Source organism: Phyllobates terribilis, unplaced genomic scaffold (genome assembly GCF_046119375.1).
Source record: "Phyllobates terribilis strain yellow unplaced genomic scaffold, ASM4611937v1 Scaffold_11__3_contigs__length_659146591, whole genome shotgun sequence".
NCBI lineage: Eukaryota > Metazoa > Chordata > Amphibia > Anura > Dendrobatidae > Phyllobates > Phyllobates terribilis.
The window spans coordinates 541,830,592-541,856,294 of NW_027362771.1; positions in this window are offsets into that span (position 1 = coordinate 541,830,592).

The following is a 25,703-nucleotide window of genomic DNA, read 5'->3' on the forward strand; positions in this document are numbered from 1 at the left end:
ATATAATTCCACATGTGTTAATTCATAGTTTTGATGCCTTCAGTGTGAATGTACAATTTTCATAGTCATGAAAATACAGAAAAATCTTTAAATGAGAAGGTGTGTCCAAACTTTTGGTCTGTACTGTATATATATCCAAACATATTTGGAATCACTGTATCTATAAAAGTCCGATATGTCAAAATATAAACGTAATGAACCCGATCGGTAAATGCTATAAAGTGAAAAAAAAAAGCTGAAACACCAAAATTGCATTTTTTTCAGTTGCTACGGCTCCCACAAAAAGTGCAAAAGAAACAATCAAAATGTCGTTATCTACCCCAAAATTCTGTCAATAAAAACATCATCTTGCCGCGCAAAAAAAAAACTCTCACACAGCTCTATCGACCTAAAAAAAATAAATGTTAAAAACAATTTATTTATTTTTTTACATAGTTCAGATTTTTTTTCACTGTTTAAATAAAAAAAAACCTTTATAAGTTTGGTTTTGCTGTAATTGTACTAACTTGCAGAATCATATTGACAGGTTATTTTTACATCACAATGAACATCAAAAAAAAAAAAAACCCGTAGAAAAAGTATTGAGGACTTGAGTTTTTTTCACAACTTCACTGAACGTTGCGTTTTTTTCCCCGTTTCCAAGTACATTGAATGTTAAAATGAATGTTGTCATTCAAAACTACAACTCATCCCGCCCCCCAAAAAAAGTCCTCAATACAGCAATTTCAGTTGAAAAATAAAAAAGTTATGGCTTTTGGAGGAAAGGAAGGGAAAAAAAACAAAACTAAAGCGCAAACATGGAAACTCGTCCGGTCAAGAAGGGGTTAAAAGTCAGAATTGATGACCAGTCTTTATGATAGAGCATCACTACCAGATTTGTGTGGCTTGATAAAGACCTTATACAGGTCGAAACATTGTTTGGATATGATACGTGGATGCAGGAATAAAAAATACTTTTTCTATTTTTTTAGAAACCCAATGAGCATTGTCACTCTTTTTATTTATTATTACCAGATTTGTGGGGGTCCAACTCTGGGCATCCACACCAATCAGTTGTTTGAAAGGGTTGTTGTGATCCAATGGGCATCATATCCCCTTCAATGTTCATTAAGCACCGCACCACGCTTTTAGTTGAGCAAACATTCATCGTTCCTATAGTCCCTATCCATCATCCCTACAGTCCCTATCCCTATTCCTTACTGTACATGGGCTTTGGCAAAATTAATGTTTATTTTGTCCTGCCAATAAAGCTTCTTTGAATTTGATATGCGCTGCCCTCCTGGTCTGGTCTGGGGCACTCATTATTTCTTCCCCTGGCATCCTGGGTGCCTCTTGAGTTTACCAGGCCCTGCGACACCCAGAATCCCTGCCGATCAGCTGTTCAAGGTGTCGGCAGCCAGAAGAACTCAGTTGCAGAGCTGCACAGCTCCGTCAACTGCATAGTGGCCGTGGATGGGTAGTGCATATCCGCCCCTATTTGAATTAATGCAGTCTACAAACTAAGCACTTCCGTCCACTGCTGGCACCGGCAACAGCTGATTGGAGGGGTTGCGCAGTGTCACAACCCCACCAATAAGATATTGATGACCTATCCTAAACTTGTAAGAGTCCTGGACAACCCCTTTAAGGATTAGTGACTAACATCATGACATCACATAGCTTAGTAAGCACAAGAAGTGCCCAGGATGCCAAGCACAGAACTGAAGAATGTTCAGGTCAAGTTCCCATGGAGGACCAGAGTGTATACCAGATCTGAGCAGTGCAAATATTTTTTCTCACCTCTGCTGCCACCACTGTAGTCTGGAAGTTGATCCAATTGCTGTTGAGAATGTCTTGTCCATGTTTCTTTTAGGCCATCACTACTCAATAGAAAATGATTCTTATAGCTGAACTCAAGCAATTCACTGCACAGGACCCTTCTCTACGGATCTTAAAACCCTGGTGGGACGTCATGTCTGATTATCTCAACCTCCTTTTGCTTGTGGTGTCTGTATTCTCCGCCACTTTGCAGGTGAGAAAAGAAATCAGCTGGTCATTGCACAATATAGAAAAACAAAAGAAATGAGGACTATAAGCTGGTATAAGTACAAAGTATAAGAGCACGTTCATACTGTGTCCACTTGAGAGACAAAACCCAAGAAAAAACAAAGCAAGCATATACCCTACAGCAAGTAAATAGTACTAGTACATGTAAATAACGTAGAGTACTTGGTTAACGCTATTTTGATAAAAAAAAATGCATAAAAGCCATCCCACCGTGACAAGGTGCACCCATCGGGACGGTCCTAACCTGTCTCTAGTATTAAACCCTATTGCACAATATAGAGTATACTTCTTCAAGATGAAGCTTTAGGCAAAATAGGGCTTCAATTACTTTGGGGAGGGACACAGTTTACTGAAGGAGAAAGCTTCACCCATTGCTCTGTTGTAGACGCTGTAGACCGAGGAAGCTAATTTGTACCCGCATCATCTAACATTGTTGTCTAGATAATTCCAAAACAAGGAGTGGTTTACTTTATTGCATGAGATGAACCAAAAATGCACAAGGACAATGGTAAATCATTGCCAGTACCTGAATTACTTTTTCCTTTTTGATTGCCTATTAGTCTTGAGAAAAGGGTGAAAGATTATTTTAACATGTCTTAGGAGATAGCATTTGATCACCTACTACAGGGTTGACTAAAGGCGTGTTTGGACCATTGGGAGACAGTTGGTCCCCTTTGTACTCTAACCTTGGCAAGCCAAGTAAAGGAAAAAATGTACCCATATCTTTTGGACATCCAATGGACATTGGCATTTGCCTAGATTTGACTTGTACTACCCTCAGTCCCTGATCAAATGCACCCAAAATCTGATCATATATATATATATATATATATATATATATATATATATATAAATATATATTTATCAACACAAGTAGCATTGTTAAGTGATGATATTATTCTTTTTATATTAACAGGCCTATAGTGAGAAAATGCTTTGTGTGCCTGTACCCCCAAAACCTTTATTAAAAAATGTTATCAATCTTACCTCAATCCATGGATTTCAAAGTTACTTTTTCACATCGGGACACAAGACAATAATGGAGTCACAATACTATTTCACGATCAACCAATGGTGCTATGAACATGTGGTCCCACATTATGCAAGGTTCTTTCCTTACCTTATCTTGGTGAACTCAACAGTTTTTTTGGTGACCAGCAATTTTTGGTTTAAGTTTCCAGGGACACATTCAAGGATCAAGCATTTTATTACTGTTCTTGGAATGTGCCTAGCTTCTCCTTGGACCATCAAAGCCCTTGCAAAAACAATGTATGAGGAGAGTAAGATTCATGTGGCTCCATCAGAAATTAGGTCTGAAGCACCAGAACCCATTAGTCCATCTGTCTTGCAGATAGAAAATACTGAACAACCAGTAGACGCAGAACAGTCAGAAGATCCACAAACGCCACCACAAAAAAAAGTTAGTTTCAGATTGAAAGAAGATGAGACACCAAGTGTGACACATAGGAGGTCTAAGAAGTTTATTAAAGCGGTAATAGGCAAAGGAACCAACGTGTCTATTTTTGACAAGAAAGAAGGAGAGCAGGCAAAGGCTCTGTTTGAAAGGGTTAAAAATTTCCGTCTTCACACAGAGGGGAAGAGCCTACTTTATTATACGTACAAGACGCAAGCTATACTAAGAGTGCTGCTGGCAACAGCCTTGTTTTCTTATGTTACTTATCATACACCAGACATGAAATATGAATTCCACTGTGTGGAGCCACAAAACATTTCGGGGTACACAGAATTCAAATGTATTTACGTGCCTTGGAGAATGTTTACCATGTTGTCCATCATCTTCCTGCTTCTACTTTTCGTGTACACCTTGATGTGCCTCTATACCGTGTACTGGATCTTCTGTTACAAGTTACAAGAATACTCTTTTGAAATAATCCGAAAGGGGTCAAGTATAGATGACATCCCTAATGTGATTAACGATTTTTCTTTTCTTCTTCATTTGATCGATCAGTATGATCCACTTTATGCATGGAAGTTTGCCGTCTTCCTATCGGATGTTAGTGAAACCAAGCTAAACCAAATTAACATGAACATCTACTGGACCCAAGAGAAACTTCAGCAGCGTTTAAACATTAACTCAGAAGGCAATACTGAGATTCGATTACCAGCACTCCCAGGCATCCCAGAACAGCTCTATCAGTTGGTAGAAATTGAGGTACTAAAAGTGGAGAAGATAAAAAGTGCAACTTTAACAGGCGATGTCTCCAACTTGAGGATGCTGAAAGAACTTTGGATCACTAATTCTAACATTAAAGTCGGAACAAGAGCACTAGACTTTTTGAAGAAGAACCTACAAATCTTGAGGGTGAATTTCAGCAATCCAGATGAGATTCCATCTTGGATGTACAACCTATCATCTCTAGAAGCACTATATGTCAATGGCCAAGTTCAATCAGAAAGTAAGACTATTGTCGCCTTACAAGCCTTTAAGGAACTTACAAATCTCAAGTTTCTTTTCCTCAAACTTCATACATCTTCTGTTCCTTCAGCCATAATACGTTTGGCCCAAACTTTAGAAAGCCTTACCATTCACAATGATGATGTTAAACTGTCTTCTTTCTCCATCTTGAAAAAGTTCACAAATCTTAAAGAGCTGACATTCAACCATTGCCAGTTGGATCACATACCCAGTTCTATATTCAGCCTAGCAAAACTACAAAAGGTGGACTTCAGCAATAACAACCTGAGCTTTCTGGTGGAACTGGCCAGCCTACAGCAATTGAAGAATCTAGTTTCTTTACATCTTTCTAGAAATAACATCTTCTCTATTCCACCACATATTGCTAAAGTATCGACTCTAGAGAAGCTGTACATAAACAATAATCATCTAAAATCCATCTCCTTAGCAATCTTCAAACTGACCAGGTTGACCTGTTTGGATTTCTCAAATAATCACATCCACTTCCTTCCTGCCGACATTGGGAAACTCGTTGACCTGCAGTACCTCTCCATTTCTCATAACAAGCTGACCTTCTTGCCTAATCAACTTTTCTCCTGCAAAAAGCTTCAGACTCTGGTGCTTTCCCATAACAAAATATCTATAATTTCATCACATATTGGAGAATTAACGCAGTTAACCTACCTAGATCTCATGGAGAATAAATTGGAGAAACTACCTCCAGAACTGGAGAAATGTACCTGCCTAAAAAGGAACCAATTGTTGGTTGAGAAGGAGCTCTTTGACACCCTGCCCTATGAAATAAGAGAGAGAGAATGAATAGCAAGAATTAATTTGTAAGTAATTACATTTTGCATGGATAAAGGGTAACCTTAGACTGCATTTAAATGTGGCCTTCTTGGGGTGGGGGACCTATCACAGATGATGGTCAGTATGCATAAGATATGGTGGAGCTAAAATATGCCATCGGAAATAGCTTTGCCTTTAAACAAGTCACTAGACAGGCCACAAGCTGGCCATACACATTAAATGGCTGTCGGCTGAACGATGCTTCAGCCGATCGCTCGGCTGACAGCCATCTCATACGACTCTCCCATACTCTCCTGGCCGAGCGCTCCAGTGTTCTTAGTGAAAAAGCTGCTGACTGAAGGGATTGGCAGTCTGAAATTGGATATGTCTTATCAACATCTCTCTTGATGATCATTCCGCCAGCTCCCCCATACACATTAGACAGTGAGCCGGACCCGTCGATATCCGTGGTTCAACCGAGATTAGTCTAATGTGTATGGGGGTTGGAATTAGGCAGTGGTCTCTTGAAAAAGATGGTCTTTTGAAGAGGTTTCCCTCTATCTACAGACTACATGTAAGGACATATCCATATTGTATAATAAATATTTGAAAGATGGTGATTTTAAAAACATTTTGGAACAAAGTTCAAAGTAATATAATTTATATTGAAGAACCTGTTATATGGTAAGGCTGAAAATAAAGGCAAGAAAGTAGACAATCATGGTTATAAATACCAACTTCAATTTTCAGTCTTTGTCTATTAACTGTTTAAAATTAAGGGGACCTGTCACTTGCAGAAAAACATTGAGTTAAAAACATTCTAAAAATCCCCAAGCACCTCTGATGTTGCCACTTTTTTTCTGTTTTATGCTGCATCGTTCCATTGCAGGGATATTCACATTTCTTTCTTCTGGAGGGCAGTATGTGAATTCTCTGTTTGCAGACCAGCTGAGTGTTTCTTCAGAGTTTTCTCTGGGGGCATGAGCTTTTACCCCTCTCTCCCAGATGCTGCCAATCACAGCTCGGCAGCTGATCTAGCAGTCTATCAGTCTCAGACGCTGCCGAGCTGTGATTGGCAACGATTGGTAGGGAGGGGTGTGTAGCATCGGCGTCTCTGCCTCCTGCCGGGCAGAGACACCGTTCCCCTCACCGCCGCGGTCCAGGTCTGGCGTCTTCCTGCTCCCCTGCTGCTGTGGCGCACACCGCGCGCAGCTTCCTGGGCACTGTGTTTTGGGCGCACGCGTGCTCCTTCCCTCTTAAAAGGGCCGTGCGCGCCGTCCAAAGACTCTATTGAATTAGAGGTAACTAGAATGTGTGTAAACATGAGAAAACCTCTAAAAAAATATTTTATTCAAATTTTTTCTTACAAAACACCAAACAACCCTTGTGATACACGAGTAAGAAGCTCCATGGTTATATCAAGAACCATCCAATATCCTTTAAGGACTATTTAGCATTGAATCAAAAAAAATGGATGGAAGTAGATGACCACAAATGGGCCAGTAATGTCTTAGACATGATAAATATTCATATACAATATAGACTTAAAACTGCCCTATCTCAAAAAGCCTCAACTGATCCTGCCTGTCATGGAGGTTGGCACCCTAATATACGAGTTTGGCGCCCCCATTCAACGGTGGCTATCCCTCACTTTCCCTGCTATACCCTGATAATGTGAGTTAAACAGGTAATGAGTGACTGCTTGCTCTAATACAATTTTCATACTATACTAATCGATAAATAAAGAGAATGCAACATGATGGCAGACTTATCTCATATTCTGGAATTCACCCCAATGCGTTTCCCCTTCCTGTGGGTTCATCAGGAGGCCAAATGTACAGGACTCCAGAACGTCATGTAAACAGATGCAGCTCAATGGAGGATGTGGCAGGCTATGCTCGTATATGCCCCGGCTGTGTTTAAATATCGTGCTCAATCATAGCCCCGTGAATCTCATACACCTACTTCCAATAATATCCTCCCCACCTTATGTTGTCTCCTGTCTAAAAATTATGACTGCGCATGCCCAGTTCCCTGGACACTAGAGGTTGCGTCGTAAGCGAGCAGAGCGTATCCCTTTCTAAACCGGAAGTGGCGTTTGCGTTCCATCGATGACCCACAAGGAAATGGAGTCGGCTAAGTTCACGCCCGTATCCCATCGTCACTTCCGGAAATATCTCACTGCTTGCGTTCCAGAGTGAGGCGCAGAAGAAAATTGCTGCGTACACACCACCCTCTGCGTTCAACCTTGCGGCGATAAGAGAGGACTCCCCCGCCTATATTTTTTCTCTCAGGGCTTAATAACTATGATAATAAATAACTCCCCATAATTCAAATGTGGGGAAAATAGTATACTTATCAAGTACATTCATATATATAGAAACATACATATCAAGCCCACTAAGGACCAGGGAAGTTCTTGTCCCTACAGGAGACCACATATATAAAAGGGGCGAAGGAGAGTAGATTTTATAGATCCACACAAGGAGATAAAATTAATCGATATGTAAATGCGCGCCGTCCTATAGAGTCCCCGGCCAATGGCCGGAGGACTTCTCCTATATAAGGCACCTCCTCCAAAATGGAGGTGCCTGTGCAAGGTTGTTGTTCCATGTGCTAACACTTGCTCCAGCCCTCAGGTCCCGCTGCCTGTCAGTCCTGCCTTCCAGTCTGTCTGTCAGTGCAGCCCGCCAGCCTGTCTAACAGTTCTGTCCTCCAGTCTGTCTACAGACGTGCCCGCCAGCCTGCTTACCTGGAGCACCTGTCTGTTACCTCTTGTGCCCGCCAGCCAGCCTACTTGGAGCACCGGCCTGTAACCTGCCGTGCCCACCAGTCTGTCTTCCCGGAGCACCTGCCAGTTATCTGCCGTGCCCGCCTGCTCGCGTACCCGGAGCACCTGTCTCTGCCAGTTACCCGCCGTGCCCGCCTGCTTGTCTACCTGGAGCACCTGTCTGGCTATTTGCTGTACCAGCCTGCTTATCCACGCGGACCACCCGTCAGCCTTCCTGCCGTGCTCATCCGCTGTACTGGTCAGCTCCTGTTATCTGACCCATGGGAGTCACCTGCTCTCACACAAGGTCGGTCCCAGAGTGGCACCTGGTCCACCTGCCGGGTCCCTCCCTGGTTCACGGAGTCGACAGAGCCGCCGTGTGACCTGGGTCTGTCCGAGTAGACATTTAGTTACGCCCCTCTGGTCCCTCCTTGCACCGCAGCACAAAGGATCCACCACCCGGATCCGTAACAGTGTGAATGCGCACACTCTCATAAAAGACTCTGAAAAACGCCAAGTTTGACTGCAAAGCAGAAATTTCACATACTGCCCTCCGACAGCAACAAATATAAATATCTGTGCAGCTCAAAACATATAAAAAGTAGCAGAACAGGGAGAGCTCAAAGATTTTTATTAACGTATTAAACTCAAATGTTTTAAGCAAGTTAAAGGTCATCTTTAAAGAGAACCTTTCAAGACAAAGAAGCAAAAGGAGATAGATTTGTGGACAAAATAAGTATAACTTTTATTCACGGAGAACCGCCCACTGGACTCCTAAGCATAGAATGAGCAGAGATTTCAATCTATAAGTTAGGCGGACAGCCACTAGTTTATGTTAATAATTTAAAAGGGTACCATTAAATGCTTGATTTGGGGTGAAACTTTCTTGTCAAGAGTTATATGGTTAAAGGCTGTCCAAACAGGACAACCCCTTTAAAGTTATTCTTTTGAAGAAGGGCTATTATGCAGTACTCGGCATAGGTCAATACACATTGAATGGAGCTGTGCGTTACAGCTCTGTTCACAGTGTTTTCATCGGTCCACCGCCAGAGCAAATAACAGCTGATCAGTGTGAGTGCAAGGTGTCGGACCCCCACCGATCCCCTTCTTTGGATAGGTCATCAATATGCTGTGATCAAACAAACCCTTAAAATCTTGTTTAGAGTGCAAAAGAATTAGCAGCATCGGGGATTTCATTTCCTTGAGGTAATTTTGATTATTTCTTACTTTCTGTTCATGCTGTGACTTCCTGCTGTGAGAGGGGATAAATTACTGGCTCATGCATTCAGGAGCGGGTGGAGCACACAACTGTTACCATGGGCTGAACCAGAGATTACATACAATATTGTATATTTTCACATACAAAATATGGGCCAGCAGCTGTCAGGGCATGCTGAAAGTGGTAGTCGTGCAGGTACATGGCCACAAGTTTTGGAACATTGTGCTCATAGCTCTTCTACACTTTCCTCTCTGTTTAACAGACTTCAGAATTCATATCGAGCAGTGAAGACTGAACCTACCCTCCAGAAAAGGCTCCCAGATATAAAGATGCTCATCTCAACAGATCTGATTTTTTAAATTTTTTTTGATTCGTTCATTACTTAGAGAAAGTTTCAGGTTTGTACAAGATAAGATAAACATGGCTGCTTGCTTCCAGAAACAGCATCACACCTGTCCATGTCCTGTGAATGGCAGCGCACCGCAACTCTGTTCAACTCATTGGAGCTGAACTGCAATACGAGACACTGATAGGTTGCGGACTTGTTCCTGGAAGAAAGCAGTCATGTTTTCCCTTTCTGTAAACCCCCTTTTTTAATGGTTTATAAATGAAGGTACGATTAAAGTAAGTCAGAATAGCCATGTTTCCAACCCCCTCGTCTGTAGATACGGTCAGTAAGTTGTCCTAAAGGGGCTCGAATTCCTGTTAAAAATTGGTGGATTTTTAGATAAAAAACATAGAAATATGCTATTTATTCACAGGGCAAACCCTTTAATACAGGAAATATATTAAAGAGTGATGACATCTAGTACAATATAGTTCCACAGAACCTCTTTAGTTAAAGTTTGGAAGTTATTCCCTATCTGAAGAGCCCCGTGTGAATGGAGGCTCCATCACAGGGGCCCACCAGGGGATCTCCCGGTGTCCCGGTGGGCCAGTCCGATGCTGAATGGAGCGGTGATCGTTCATGCGCACTGCTGCTCCATTCACTCTTATGGGGGTTCTGAAGACCAGCTGAGTGCAGCGCTCACCCATCTCCGGCGCTCCCATTAAGAAAGAAAGAATGAAGCAGCAATGCGCATGATTAACCTCCACTCCATTAACACAGCGCTCTTCCCAGTTCTCGGCTCGAGCTCTGTGGGGGTCCCAGCAAGCGGACCCCCAGCTATCGGGTAGTTATCCACTATCCAATAGATAAAGGATAACTTCCAAACTTAAGAATACCCCTTTAAGATATGTCCTGTGCAATGGATAAAACCAAAATATGCACCCTCCCCCGACCCTAGTATTAATAGAAACTAAAGCTCACAGATATGTAACGTTCAATATTGTTTCTATGCTGAAAAAAAATGTTGCAAGAGGTTTTAATTAAAAATCTCTTGCCATTGTGTATACGGCTCCCATGCAGACCCCAGTGTTGTCTGTTCCTGCAGTCCTACATTACTCTACTGCATTTGCCCCCTCTGCAACAGACAATAAAAGTATGCAAAGGGAGAGGATTAACTGAAGTTTCAGACTACATATGACTTGTTTGTAGTCTGTAACCATGGAGACACACAGATCTGCATAAGAGCTGTAGACGCAGTAAGATATTTGTAATCAAGACAATTTGCAAAGTTGCTTCAGTCTTTATTTTAGGTGAATTGGATGAAAACAAATATGGCTGCAAAAGAGAAAATACCCTTGATTGCATAGTGCTTTATCTTTGTTCAGGTGGTATTCTGTCGTATCAATATTGGAAACTTTCTATAAGCACTTTGCATAAAAAATAATTGCCAAAGTGGCACAAATTATTAGTTATGTTTCATATTTATTAGGATATTATTTATTCTAATGTTTTTTTTCTGGTTAAAATTTAAAATAAAAAAAAAATAATAATAATGTCAGGGGGTTATTTCTCACAGTTCATCCATCAAGATTATTTACCTTTCTTATGGCCTTTTGGACCAAACTATCTTCTTCTTGCTATTAGAGATAAGCAAATATATAATAAATTAGCGTTTTTGGAGTAAAATTTGGCAAAACAGGCAATGCATGTACACATACACATGGTGCGGATAGGCTGTCACAAGGAGTTAAAGGGAATGTCCAAGCTTGAGGCTGAAGTCTGCAGTCACTCTGTGTGATTGAAGACTTGTAAATCCTGACAAGCACGCACGGTGCACGCTGTCAAGATTCTCTGGTGCGATTTGCATACATGCGGTCACATGCCGACTAGAAATGCACAGCCTCACTCAATACAAGTAAACATGTCTAGTTGGAATGTGGCAGGAATTATGCGAATTACATACTTGCGATCACGCGCCCGACCGTTTCCAGAGAATCCTGACAGCACGCACTGTGCACAAAGTACATAGAGTGACTGCAGACTTGAGTCTCAAGCCTGGACACTTCTTTAAAAGGAAATTACAAAATGGGTGTACTACAAACATATGTCACCATGTAAAGAAAAATGACCACTCCCAACTGATAGCACGGAGTAATACCTTACCAATACCCTGACGTTCCTGTGCCAATTCTTCCATGGTCCTCTGCCAGTCTTGGTTTATTGGACTTCAGTGATGACATGGCGCATTGACACGTGACTTCTGTTCCCTTTTGTCGTGCATGCAGACATCACACAGCTTGTCAGCATGGCATCACTGGAGCCAGGTGAAAAGGGAAGAGTCAGTGCGGGAGCAGCAGGGCATTGGTAATGTCAGATAGAGTCCATTTGTTCATTTGTAACATTAGGAGCTTTATAATGGCATTGGAAACGTTATCCAGACAAAACAAAGTTCTATCACATTGTGTTCAATAGGTATGAAAAAAATATTGCAGGTCATCAAACTGTTAATATTAGGCAAAAAAATAACCCAAGTGACCACAAAATTCTGTTGTTAGTGATGATTTCATTTAGTGAAGGAAAAATGCTGTTCAGCCCTGCCTGGCCCTATCTGGAAAAGTTATTGCCCCCTTAGCTAGTAAATCACTAATAATACCCAGCCATGATTATTGCCAGTCCCGTTCACATTAATCATCACTTATAGTTGTAATCAAAATTATTCCACCTCCATTGCAAATTAGGTTTCTTATAAACATGCATGGCCATATTTGTCACTTGGCACTGGAGGGCCAGAGCCAAGGGCGAAGGGTTGCAAGAGGCGGCTCCAGCAGAAAGGGAACTTTTTCTTTTTTTTATCACCGGACCACATAACAAAACCGGCATCTTTGTGGAGGGGGTGTGCATTCATTTGTATTCACAAATGCAAATGAACCTTTCGGGGTCAGAGGAGCACCAATCAGCTCTCAGCCCTGATGCACAGCAATGTGCTCATACTGCTGACGTTGCTGCACTGTTATGAAGTCACCTCATCACACTGCTGACGTCACTACAGCACCAAGAGGGGGAGAAGACACAGGAGCCGGGAGAAGGTAAGAACTCATAAAGCCGAAGATTCAAGGATCTTTTATTTTAGTCAGTGAGAGCATATCTATAGAATGTGAGGGCACAGTATGGGGACTCAGTGTAGAATGTGAGGGCACAGTATGGGGACTCAGTATAGAAAGTGAGGGCACAGTATGGGGACTTAGTATAGAACGTGAGGGCACAGTATGAGGACTCAGTATAGAAAGTGAGGGCACAGTATGGGGACTCAGTATAGAAAGTGAGGGCACAGTATGGGGACTCAGTATAGAAAGTGAGGGCACAGTATGGGGACTCAGTGTAGAATGTGAGGGCACAGTATGGGGACTCAGTATAGAACGTGAGGGTACAGTATGGGGACTCAGTATAGAACGTGAGGGCACAGTATGGGGACTCAGTGTAGAAAGTGAGGGCACAGTATGGGAACTCAGTATAGAAAGTGAGGGCACAGTATGGGGACTCAGTGTAGAAAGTGAGGGCACAGTATGGGAACTCAGTATAGAAAGTGAGGGCACAGTATGGGAACTCAGTATAGAAAGTGAGGGCACAGTATGGGGACTCAGTGTAGAACGTGAGGGCACAGTATGGGGACTCAGTATAAAAAGTGAGGGTACAGTATGGGGACTCAGTATAGAACGTGAGGGCACAGTATGGGGACTCAGTGTAGAATGTGAGGGCACAGTATGGGGACTCAGTATAGAAAGTGAGGGCACAATATGGGGACTCAGTATAGAACGTGAGGGCACAGTATGAGGACTCAGTATAGAAAGTGAGGGCACAGTATGGGGACTCAGTGTAGAATGTGAGGGCACAGTATGGGGACTCAGTATAGAAAGTGAGGGCACAGTATGGGGACTCAGTATAGAACGTGAGGGCACAGTATGAGGACTCAGTATAGAAAGTGAGGGCACAGTATGGGGACTCAGTATAGAAAGTGAGGGCACAGTATGGGGACTCAGTATAGAAAGTGAGGGCACAGTATGGGAACTCAGTATAGAAAGTGAGGGCACAGTATGGGGACTCAGTGTAGAAAGTGAGGGCACAGTATGGGAACTCAGTATAGAAAGTGAGGGCACAGTATGGGGACTCAGTGTAGAAAGTGAGGGCACAGTATGGGAACTCAGTATAGAAAGTGAGGGCACAGTATGGGAACTCAGTATAGAAAGTGAGGGCACAGTATGGGGACTCAGTGTAGAACGTGAGGGCACAGTATGGGGACTCAGTATAAAAAGTGAGGGTACAGTATGGGGACTCAGTATAGAACGTGAGGGCACAGTATGGGGACTCAGTATAGAAAGTGAGGGCACAGTATGGGGACTCAGTATAGAAAGTGAGGGCACAGTATGGGGACTCAGTATAGAAAGTGAGGGCACAGTATGGGGACTCAGTATAGAAAGTGAGGGCACAGTATGGGGACTCAGTATAGAAAGTGAGGGCACAGTATGAGGACTCAGTATAGAACGTGAGGGAACAGTATGGGGACTCAGTATAGAAAGTGAGGGCACAGTATGGGGACTCAGTATAGAACGTGAGGGCACAGTATGAGGACTCAGTATAGAAAGTGAGGGCACAGTATGGGGACTCAGTATAGAAAGTGAGGGCACAGTATGGGGACTCAGTATAGAAAGTGAGGGCACAGTATGGGAACTCAGTATAGAAAGTGAGGGCACAGTATGGGGACTCAGTGTAGAAAGTGAGGGCACAGTATGGGAACTCAGTATAGAAAGTGAGGGCACAGTATGGGAACTCAGTATAGAAAGTGAGGGCACAGTATGGGGACTCAGTATAGAAAGTGAGGGCACAGTATGGGAACTCAGTATAGAAAGTGAGGGCACAGTATGGGGACTCAGTGTAGAAAGTGAGGGCACAGTATGGGAACTCAGTATAGAAAGTGAGGGCACAGTATGGGGACTCAGTGTAGAAAGTGAGGGCACAGTATGGGAACTCAGTATAGAAAGTGAGGGCACAGTATGGGGACTCAGTATAGAAAGTGAGGGCACAGTATGGGGACTCAGTATAGAAAGTGAGGGCACAGTATGGGGACTCAGTATAGAAAGTGAGGGTACAGTATGGGGACTCAGTATAGAAAGTGAGGGCACAGTATGGGGACTCAGTGTAGAATGTGAGGGCACAGTATGGGGACTCAGTATAGAACGTGAGGGCACAGTATGGGGACTCAGTATAGAAAGTGAGGGCACAGTATGGGGACTTAGTTATCTGTATGGGGACTTAGTTATCTGTAAACAGAAAGATTGTGAGGGAATATTTAGCTAACATAAATGAGTTCAAGTCTCCAGGTCCAGATGAATTACACCCCAGAGTACTGAAGGAGATCGTAGAAGAAATTTTAGAACCACTCTCCATAATCTTTGAAAATTCTTGGAGAACAGGAGAAGTCCCAGAAGACTGGAGAAGAGCAAATGTTGTTCCTATCTTCAAAAAGGGGAAGAAGGTGGACCCAGGGAACTATAGGCCTGTGAGTCTGACTTCTATTCCAGGAAAGATCTTTGAACAAATTATTAAACAACATGTATGTAAGTACATGGATAAGAATGAAGTAATTAACCAGAGTCAGCATGGGTTTGTAACTAACAAGTCATGTCAGACTAACTTAATTTCCTTCTATGACAGAATCACTGACTGGGTGGATCAGGGAAATGCTGTAGATATAGTATATCTTGACTTCAGCAAAGCATTTGACAAAGTATCTCACACCATCCTTATTGAAAAAATGACCAAGTATGCAATGGACCAGGCAACTGTTAGGTGGATTCATAACTGGCTTAGTGATCGGACTCAAAGGGTGGTTGTAAATGGCTTCACATCCAGCTGGATGAATGTCTCAAGTGGGGTACCACAGGGCTCCGTCCTGGGACCTGTATTGTTCAACATCTTTATCAATGATTTAGATGAAGGAATTGAGGGTAAGCTGATTAAATTTGCTGATGACACAAAGCTAGGAGGGATAGCTAATACTAGAGAAGAGAGAGAGAGGATTCAAAAAGACCTAAATAAACTGGAGCAGTGGGCAGCAACCAACAGAATGGTTTTTAACAGGGAAAAATGCAAAGTACTACATCTGGGCAATAAAAATGAAAAAAGCATATACAGAATGGGAGGAATAGAGCTAAGCAACAGTACATGTGAAAAAGACTTAGGTATACTAATAGATCATAGACTGAACATGAGTCAACAGTGTGATGCAGCAGCAAAAAAGGCAAATACAATTCTGGGATGTATTAACAGAAGCATACAGTCTAGATCACGTGAAGTCATTATCGGTCTTTACTCCTCTTTGGTCAGACCTCATCTGGAATACTGTGTACAGTTTTGGGCACCACATTTTAAAAAAGACATAGACAAACTGGAGCAAGTTCAGAGAAGAGCGACCAGAATGGTGACTGGTCTGCAAACCATGTCCTATGAGGAACGGTTGCAGGATTTGGGAATGTTTAGCTTGCAAAAAAGAAGACTGAGAGGAGACTTAATAGCTGTCTACAAATATGTCAAGGGCTGTCACATTGTAGAAGGATCATCTTTATTCTCATTTGCACAAGGAAAGACTAGAAGCAATGGGATGAAACTGAATGGGAGGAGACACAGATTAGATATTAGAAAAAACTTTTTGACAGTTTGGGTGATCAATGAGTGGAACAGGCTGCCACGAGAGGTGGTGAGTTCCCCTTCAATGGACGTCTTCAAACAGAGGCTGGACAGACATCTGTCTGAGATGATCTAGTGAATCCTGCTTTGAGCAGGGGGTTGGACCAGATGACCCAGGAGGTCCCTTCCAACTCTACCATTCTATGATTCTATGATTCTATGATTCTATGACTCAGTGTAGAATGTGAGGGCACAGTATGGGGACTCAGTATAGAACGTGAGGGCACAGTATGGGGACTCAGTATAGAAAGTGAGGGCACAGTATGGGGACTCAGTATAGAAAGTGAGGGCACAGTATGGGAACTCAGTATAGAAAGTGAGGGCACAGTATGGGGACTCAGTGTAGAAAGTGAGGGCACAGTATGGGGACTCAGTATAGAAAGTGAGGGCACAGTATGGGGACTCAGTATAGAAAGTGAGGGCACAGTATGGGGACTCAGTGTAGAATGTGAGGGCACAGTATGGGGACTCAGTATAGAACGTGAGGGCACAGTATGGGGACTCAGTATAGAAAGTGAGGGCACAGTATGGGGACTCAGTGTAGAATGTGAGGGCACAGTATGGGGACTCAGTATAGAACGTGAGGGCACAGTATGGGGACTCAGTATAGAAGGTGAGGGCACAGTATGGGGACTCAGTATAGAAAGTGAGGGCACAGTATGGGGACTCAGTATAGAAAGTGAGGGCACAGTATGGGAACTCAGTATAGAAAGTGAGGGCACAGTATGGGGACTCAGTGTAGAATGTGAGGGCACAGTATGGGGACTCAGTATAGAACGTGAGGGCACAGTATGGGGACTCAGTATAGAAGGTGAGGGCACAGTATGGGGACTCAGTATAGAAAGTGAGGGCACAGTATGGGGACTCAGTATAGAAAGTGAGGGCACAGTATGGGAACTCAGTATAGAAAGTGAGGGCACAGTATGGGGACTCAGTGTAGAAAGTGAGGGCACAGTATGGGAACTCAGTATAGAAAGTGAGGGCACAGTATGGGGACTCAGTATAGAAAGTGAGGGCACAGTATGGGGACTCAGTATAGAAAGTGAGGGCACAGTATGGGAACTCAGTATAGAAAGTGAGGGCACAGTATGGGGACTCAGTGTAGAAAGTGAGGGCACAGTATGGGAACTCAGTATAGAACGTGAGGGCACAGTATGGGGACTCAGTGTAGAAAGTGAGGGCACAGTATGGGGACTCAGTATAGAAAGTGAGGGCACGGTATGGGAACTCAGTATAGAAAGTGAGGGCACAGTATGGGGACTCAGTGTAGAAAGTGAGGGCACAGTATGGGAACTCAGTATAGAAAGTGAGGGCACAGTATGGGGACTCAGTATAGAAAGTGAGGGCACAGTATGGGGACTCAGTATAGAAAGTGAGGGCACAGTATGGGGACTCAGTGTAGAATGTGAGGGCACAGTATGGGGACTCAGTATAGAACGTGAGGGCACAGTATGGGGACTCAGTATAGAAAGTGAGGGCACAGTATGGGGACTCAGTGTAGAATGTGAGGGCACAGTATGCGGACTCAGTATAGAACGTGAGGGCACAGTATGGGGACTCAGTATAGAAAGTGAGGGCACAGTATGGGGACTCAGTATAGAAAGTGAGGGCACAGTATGGGGACTCAGTAAAGAAAGTGAGGGCACAGTATGGGGACTCAGTATAGAAAGTGAGGGCACAGTATGGGGACTCAGTATAGAAAGTGAGGGCACAGTATGAGGACTCAGTATAGAACGTGAGGGCACAGTATGGGGACTCAGTATAGAAAGTGAGGGCACAGTATGAGGACTCAGTATAGAAAGTGAGGGCACAGTATGGGGACTCAGTATAGAATGTGTGGACTCAGGGGACTGTGAGTTAATTACTGGTATTATATGGTAGTGAGTAGTGTATATGTTGAACTGATATATACCAGGGCCATAGGGCTTGTCAGCGTTTGAAGAGTTATGTGAGTAGGCTAAAAGAAGTGAAGTGATTAATGACATTAGCAGAAAAGAACATGGAGATTCATAGTATTATAAGGAGGTTTGTCGCAATACTCATAAATATTGTCATGTTGTATCATTCCTTGCTTTGTTCTGAAAGGTGCCTTTTTCCGCAATACTTAGTTTCCTTTGTCTAACTATGTATAAAATGCCCCTATACTGTAGTCCAGGGCCAGACCAGCCACTGATCTCTCATCTGGACTCCTGCGTATGTCTGCGTGCTACAGCTAACCTGTCTCCTGTATCTGCTCCATTGCGCATCTCTAATAAACCTCAGTCCCTGCTTCAAAGAATTGTCTATAGTGTCTTCTCGGATTTTGTAAAGCTCTCATGGACTTTCTAACAATGGGGACTCAGTATAAAAAGTGAGGGTACAGTATGGAGTAGTATAGATAGCGAGGGCACAGTATGGGGCAGTATAGAGAGTGAGGGCACAGTATGAGGGGATGTATAAAGAGTAAGGGCACAGTGTGGGGGCAGTATAGACAGTGAGGGCACAGTTTGGGGGAGCATCTAGAGCAGGGGTGGGAACTTTTTCTCCAGCCCCTGGGCAGATTCCCGGTGACTGCAGTGCTCAGACTGGTGAACTTGTTATGCCTGCCGCCGGCCCTTCTATAGCTCTTTACACTGCCAGTATGCACACGCAGCATTCACTATGCCCCAGCATCTCCTGTGCTGTATATGCTCCCACGTCGCCTGTGCTGTGTATGCCCCAGTGTCTCCTGTGTTGTATATGCCCCAGTGTCACCTGTTCTGTATATGCCCCATGGTCACCTTTTCCGTATATGCCCCAGCGTCTCCTGTGCTGTATATGCCTCAGCGTCTCCTGTGCTGTATATGCTCCAGCCCCACCTGTGCTGTATATGTCCCAGCATCACCTGTTCCGTATATGCCGCAACTTCTCCTGTGCTGTATATGTCCCAGTGTCTTCTGTGCCGTATATGCCCAAGCGTCTCCTGTGCCGTATATATTCCAGCCCCTCCTGTGCTGTATATACGCCATAATCTCTTGCGATGTATATGCTCCTGTCCCAGTGTCTCCTGTGATTTATATGCACCAGCCCCAATGTTTCCTATGTGATGTATATGCCGCAGCCCCGGTGTCTCCTATGTGATGTATATACAGAAGTCTCGCTGTCTCCTATGGGATGTATGTAGAGCAGTCTCAGTGTCTCCTATGTGATGTATATACAGAAGTCTCGCTGTCTCCTATGTGATGTCTATAGAGCAGTCTCAGTGTCTCCTATGTGATTTATATACAGCAGTCTTACTATCTCCTTTGTGATGTGTATAGCAGTCTCGGTGTTTCCTATGTGATGTATATAGAGCAGTCTCAGTGTTTACTATGTGATGTAAACAGCAATCACGGTTTCTCCTTTGTGATATATACAGTACAGACCAAAAGTTTGGACACACCTTCTCATTTAAAGATTTATCTGTATTTTCATGACTTTGAAAATTGTATATTCACACTGAAGGCATCAAAACTATGAATTAACACATGTGGAATTATATACTTAACAAAAAAGTGTGAAACAACTGAAAATATGTCTTATATTCTAGGTTCTTCAAAGTAGCCAGCTTTTGCTTTGATGACTGCTTTGCTCACTCTTGGCATTTTCTTGATGAGCTTCAAGAGGTAGTCACCGGAAATGGTTTTCACTTCACAGGTGTGCCCTGTCAGGTTTAATAAGTGAAATTTCTTGCCTTATAAATGGGGTTGGGACCATCAGTTGTGTTGTGCAGAAGTCTGGTGGATACACAGCTGATAGTCCTACTGAATAGACTGTTAGAATTTGTATTATGGCAAGAAAAAAGCAGCTAAGTAAAGAAAAATTAGTGGCCATCATTACTTGAAGAAATGAAGGTCAGTCAGTCCGAAAAATTGGGCAAACTTTGAAAGTGTCCCCAAGAGCAGTTGCAAAAACCATCAAGCGCTACAAAGAAACTGGCTCATATGAGGGCCGCCCCAAGAAAGAAAGACCAAGAGTCACCTCTGCTTCTGAGGATAAGTTTATCCGAGTCACCAGCCTCAGAAATCGCAGGTTAACAGCAGCTCAGATTAGAGACCAGGTCAATGCCACACAGAGTTCTAGCAGCAGACACATCTCTTCAACAACTGTTAAGAGGAGACTTTGTGCAGCAGGCCTTCATGGTAAAATAGCTGCTAGGAAACCACTGCTAAGGACAGGCAACAAGCAGAAGAGACTTGTTTGGGCTAAAGAACACAAGGAATGGACATTAGACCAGTGGAAATCTGTTCTTTGGTCTGATGAGTTCAAATTTGAGATCTTTGGTTCAAACCACGTGTCTTTGTGCGACGCAGAAAAGGTGAACGGATGGACTCTACATGCCTGGTTCCCACCGTGAAGCATGGAGGAGGAGGTGTGATGGTGTGGGGGTGCTTTGCTGGTGACACTGTTGGGGATTTATTCAAAATTGAAGGCATACTGAACCAGAATGGCTACCACAGCATCTTGCAGCGGCATGCTATTCCATCCGATTTGCGTTTAGTTGGACCATCATTTATTTTTCAACAGGACAATGACCCCAAACACACCTCCAGGGTGTGTAAGGGCTATTTGACCCAGAAGGAGAGTGATGGGGTGCTAAGCCAGATGACCTGGCCTCCACAGTCACCAGACCTGAACCCAATCAAGATGGTTTGGGGTGAGCTGGACCGCAGAGTGAAGGCAAAAGGGCCAACAAGTGCTAAGCATCTCTGGGAACTCCTTCAAGATTGTTGGAAGACCATTTCCGGTGACTACCTCTTGAAGCTCATCAAGAGAATGCCAAGAGTGTGCAAAGCAGTCATCAAAGCAAAAGGTGGCTACTTTGAAGAACCTAGAATATAAGACATATTTTCAGTTGTTTCACACTTTTTTGTTAAGTATATAATTCCACATGTGTTAATTGATAGTTTTGATGCCTTCAGTGTGAATGTACAATTTTCATAGTCATGAAAATACAGAAAAATCTTTAAATGAGAAGGTGTGTCCAAATTTTTGGTCTGTACTGTATATCACTGCTATATATATATATATATATATATATATATATATATATATATATAGCAGTGTTGGTATCCCCCACGTGATGTATATACAGCAGACCTCCCAGTGCTTGAGTTCTATAAATGTAACGTGATGAATTTCCCATTGTGAGGAGATATACAGGGTGGTCCAAAAGTAGGTGGACAGAAAGTGAAATAAGGTTATGAAGGGGGAGATTTATCAAACATGGTGTAAAGTGAAACTGGCTCAGTTGCCCTTAGCAACCAATCAGATTCCACTTTTCATTCCTCACAGACTCTTTGGAAAATGAAAGGTGGAATCTGATTGGTTGCTAAGGGCAACTGAGCCAGTTTCACAGATCTAGTTTTCACAGATAGATCTCCCCCAAATCTGTTTTCTTTTCAGATAATACATAATGGCAAATAATTTAAATACAGATCAAAGAAAATGGATTTTAACAGAGTATTTTAAATCTCAAAATGCTGAAACTGTTAGAGCAAATTGGGTTGAAACATTTGGTACTCAAGCCCCAAAGAGACAAACCATTTACCGCATTCGTGACAAATTCAATGCCACTGGCTCAATCCTTAATGCTCCAAAAACTGGTCGACCCAAAGCAGTCTGTACAGAAGATAATAAACAACTTGTTGCTGAAACATTTGTTCAGAGTCCAAGAAAGTCCACAGAAGAGCCTCTTTGGAATTGGGAATTTCACCAGCTTCTATCATGCGAATCCTGAAATCTATTGGGTGGAAAGCTTATCGTCCACGTCTAATTCATGGTTTATTGAAGGATGATCCAGACAGGCGGCTGCAATTTAGTGAGATTATGCTTAACGAAATTGAAGAAAATCCAGTAATTTTAGATAACATTATGTTGAGTAATGAAGCTTCTTTCAAATTATCCGGCCATATTAACAGACATAATTGTATTTACTGGTATAATGAGAACGTGCATTTAACATTAGAGCAACAACTAAATGAGCCTGGTGTCAATGTTTGGGGTGGTATTTCAAGTTTTGGTGCTTTAGGACCAATATTTTTTGATGGACCAGTCACAGGAGATAAGTATCTCAAAATTCTAATGATGGAATGATGCTTGGTAGCCTTTCTCTAAAATGATGATGTTCTATTTATCTGGTCAGGAGACCAGAATTCACTCAACCACTTTGTGGCAGACATCAACAAAAACGATTTCCACCTTGAATTCACATCCCACACTAGCTCCGAACAAATTAACTTTTTGGACCTGAATATATATATATAGATCAAGGGTGCCTACACACCCGGACCTATTCTAAACCAACGGACGCAAACAGCTTCATTCCATTGGATAGTTGCCATTTACCCCAATGGTTATTAAATATACCTCGGAGCTAATACACCAGACTTTACCGTAATTGCTCACACCCTCAAGATTTTGAAGTGGAAGCAGATACACTCACAAAAAATTTTTTTTAGAGAAAGGCTACCAAGCATCATTCCTGGAATCAACTAAAACTAAAGTCCAGGAAATCCCTAGGAACCAGTTATTGGTAGACAAAAAGGCTAAATCCCATCCTGCATGTAAAGAAACTGGTATAGATATCCTGATAATTTGACAATATAATTCTAATATCTACCTCATCCGAAAAATCGTAAAAAAACACTGGGACATACTCAAAGACGACAAAATTTTGGGTGGCAAACTAGCACCAAACCCGAGGTTTGTTTTTAGAAAGGCTCAAAACTTGGGCAATCTAATCGCCCCATCGGTGAAAAACCCATCTAATTATAACAGTACCTCCAATATGTTCACAAAAAATATGAAAGGTTTCTTTCCATGCAGAAAATGTAATGCATGTAAACATTCACTAACCGCCAAACAAAGAACTATTAAAACGCAGCAAAAGGAATATCCCATGACTGAATTTATTACTTGTTCTACACCAGGTGTTATTTATTGTTTAAAGTGCCCATGTGAAAAAATGTACGTAGGACGTACCAAACGCCCCATGTACAAACGCATCAATGAACATCTGCGCAATATTAAAAACCACTTTACTGGACACCCTCTATCTGTACACTATTCAGAAAAACATGGGGGCAACATAACAGGCACCCAGATAATGGGGATACAAACTGTACCTAAGAGTTGGCAAAAAGGTGACTACATAAAAAGCATGTCCCGTACTGAAAGCTTCTGGATATTTGAAATGGACACACTTAAGCCAAAAGGACTCAATAGTGAGATTGAGATCTTTGCCTTCAATGAGTAAATGATGGCTTACCAATCGAATCATTAACAAGGAATGGCTTACTAATTAAAGCGAATGGATACTCTCTATATAATGGACCACAGGCAGAAGTTGCACCATCCCTGATGAAGAAAGCCGCCGCTTTTGAAACGCGTCGGAATTGGTCTGCCACACTGCACTGAACTAGATCATGTGCTCCACACGTGACCGTGACGTCACGACAGGTCCTGAAAGGCCCTGCACCATTGCCGCACCGCTACGCCAGGTAACTACGGAGCATGAGTCACCGGCCGGGACTCTGCTCTCACACACATCGCTCTTTCCATCTACTGTTTATCATACTCACCTGGCGAAACCAGCACAACGGAACGGAGGTAAGCTGCATATCTCCGCCACCTCTGCCAGTGATCTCAAGGCACAGTCCTCCACAGCGCAGCATCCAGCGAAGCTACGCCTCACTCCTTATCTGTCTGGGTGCCTTATAGCGCAGTTCATTACAGCACAGTGTTTGATACATACCTTCTCTCCAAAAACAGGTAATCTCCACTGGCCCCAACAATTACCCATTGGATTAGGTCTCCATTATCTCTATTTTTCTTATCCATCAGGTTGCATCAGCAATCTCAGGGTACGTCTTCCCACAGCGCAGCAAAACCAGAGAAACTACGCCTCACCTTTACCTATCTGGGTGCTTTACAGCGCATTTTCCCACAGCGCAGTGTCTGACATAGACCTCTTCCTCTAAAATAGGTAATCCCCATTGGCCCCACTAGTATCCACTGGACTTGGTCACCTTTACATCTACCCACTTTATCCACCCAGGTTCACAGCAGGAACCACTGTTTTACCTGTCTCATCAGCTGATTTCAAAATCCTCCAGTACAATACACCAATCAGGACAGCTCCAATCCAGAAACTGGTAATTAATCTAAATATTTTAAATATTTTATATACACCCTATTTGTTAGAATTGTGTTATTTAACTCTACCTTATTGATTTCAATCAGCACCTCCTCACTAGTAAATGTGGATGACCTCGCCATCTATGTGCCCATAGTTGAACAACCAAATCTCCAGGTAACTATCGCTAGCACCTTAATCTCTTAGTACTCCCTGTATTAGACACCTTCTTTACTAATCCGTCTCCTCCTTGTTCTCTTCTCTCTAGCAGAAGACTACTACCACCATACCAAATTGGTGCACCCCTTTAAAGTATTTGGATCAATTGGATCCCCACTGGGAACTCAATTCTTATCAAATTTTACTTTTGGTCAATTGACCTCATTTTATGTTTTTATCTTTTAAATTTTACTTATCTTCAATAAACTAATATCTTCCTAAATCTCTTGTACCCTCATTGACCTACCCTTATCTTTTAGTGCAGCACCAAAACCTTTTAATTATAATCCTATGCCTAAAGGCCCCGTCACACTTAGCGACGCTACAGCGATCCTGACAAACAGCGGGTTACTAGGGGCACACGCGCACCTAGTAACCCGCTGTTTATCATGGTTACGAGCCTGCTACGGTGAGCAGGAGTTTACCGCTCACCGTAGCAGAGTGGTAACCATGATAAACAGCGGGTTACTAAGTGCGCGTGTGCCCCTAGTAACCCGCTGTTTATCATGGTTACCAGCCTGATCGCTGGTCCCGCTGGTCACACACAGCGATGTGTGCTGACCAGCGGGAGGGCAAAGACCAAAAAATGGTCCAGGACATTCTGCAGCGATCAGCGACCTCACAGCAGGGGCCTGATCGCTGCAAAGTGTCACACATAGCGACATCGCTGGTGAGGTCGCTGTTGCGTCACCAAAACCTTGACTCAGCAGCGATCTCGCTAGCGATCTCGCTATGTGAGACGGGGGCTTTAGGGACTTTTTACTGACCCAATCTCCCGTCTTTTAGTGCAGCGCAAATTCAATTATTAATGTGTTCAGAACTTACTTTTGCAAGTTCTTTTTAAAATTTATCGCAAAGAGTTGACGGCGCTCCAGACTGACACAGATCTGGAAAAGCAGTTGTGAGTAGCATCATCAATACCATCTAACACAGGGATGTCAAACTGAAATACACAAAATTAAAAACCTGGACAAAGTTGTGGGCCAACTTTGATATTTATTGAAAAAAATGTGTACAATTGAGGAAGTTTTTCCTTATCAT